Below are 1868 nucleotides of genomic sequence, written 5' to 3' on the forward strand. Positions count from 1 at the left end.
TTGTGATTGTGCAATATATTTTCTGTATAACACACAAGATCAAGGATGTAGTAAGCATCCAAAGAGAGATGAAAAAGCTACAAACTTGAATAAAATGGATAAGTCTTGTGGCACATGGTACCTTGGTAGAGTCCAGAAGATGAGGAAGAAAGTAGAAGGTAGATATGTGGATTTTAAATGATGCTTTGATTTGACAAATCGACCTTAGGGGATATAATTATAGCTTGGTTGGTACCAAAGGTGAGAGGATCACATATTCAAATATGACTTAACTGACTTAAACATGATTGCCATAGAGTTAGTCATCACATTGCCAAATCTAACATATGATTCATCAAATGAGAGATACCAACTCAATGACAATGATTATAAGATATCTAATGACTTTCTCAAGTGCGTTGAGTAATCATTTGCATGCTCAAAGTAAGTAATTTCAATCTATGATGAGCTTTTTATTATCTTTCTGAATAAGATTATTACCCTTATTATAGTGTCTTCTTACTAGGCAACGAATCTTCAAAGCTAGCACTTAGCAAGGCTCGGGCATACTTTTTGCAATTGAAGTATTGCTACTAAAGAGTTCTTTTGAGAGCTCTTCAAATTAGTATTATGGCAAGGTGCTAGGTTGACAAAAGTATATTTTTGTGATCGAAATATTAAGGGTGATGTGTCGCAGTTGCATCATGGATCAAATATGTTGATATATTGTAAGTAAGATCTAGTCTTTTTCTTTTGATTTTAGTATGTTACATGTTATTTGTGATGTTGATGAGGGATGCTTGACACAAGGTGATTTGTTTTTGTTTTGCTTTTAAATCAATTTTGTGGTGTTGTGATCTTAAGTAGCATAAGTCTTGGACATGGATAGTGATGGAAGCAATGGAGTGAGCATACTTATTTACTCTTCTTTTATACAATATATATGCATAGCCTTTATCATACGATGCAATCCAAATGTATAGGATGCACTTTAAATATGTGATCTTGGAGGCTTTTGTATACAACTATATGTCATAGTATTAGTGTAAAATATTCACAATATTGACATCACTTTCGGATATTCATCTTGCATCACAGTGAAAAATCAATGGCTAAAGTATTGTAGCCATTTGTTTTAATTTGAATTGTATAGAAAGGGCTATGAAAATGCACTTTCTCTTGAAATTTAGATTTATAGAAGGGATATAACCATTGCCTTTGAAATTCATAGAAATATTATATAAAAGAGTATAAAAATGTTAAAAAGGGGTTTTTAAAATACCCTTTGAACACAAGTTGAATAGCATGCTTCTATAAGTTGCACCTCTCGAGTGGCAACATACTCTAGGTTGCATTCAGATGTATTAGCTAGTTGCTTGGTCATTTATATATCATTTTTGGGATTAGCAATATAATATTTGTATACATATATTTTTGTTATTGATACAATATTATTTCATCTCACATAATTCATTATTTGATTTAATCTCACAAATTGTAATTAGGAAAATATAGCGGTGTCACTAGCCTATCATGGTCGCATTCTCAAAATTGAGTTATATATGGTAAGTCTATCAAGTATACACATCGAGTAGTGTATGTACATGAGAGAGAGAGAGAGAGAGAGAGAGAGAGAGAGAGAGAGAGAGAGAGAGAGAGAGAGAGAGAGAGAGAGAGAGAGAGAGAGAGAGAGAGAGAGAGAGAGAGAGAGAGAGAGAGAGAGAGAGAGAGTGTGTGTGTGTGTGTGTGTGTGTGTGTGAGGAAGAGTGTGCACTCTCCAACATACTCTCACTTTCTCTTATGTGTTTTAAAAAACTAATAGAATAGCATAAGCAATGTTTGGTGTTGCTTAAACAACGATGTTGCTTATGCAGCATTCATCATTGCAT

The sequence above is a fragment of the Lygodium microphyllum genome, chromosome 19 (assembly GCF_053477565.2).
Source record: "Lygodium microphyllum isolate KBCC chromosome 19, Lygodium_microphyllum_v1.1.10, whole genome shotgun sequence".
NCBI lineage: Eukaryota > Viridiplantae > Streptophyta > Polypodiopsida > Schizaeales > Lygodiaceae > Lygodium > Lygodium microphyllum.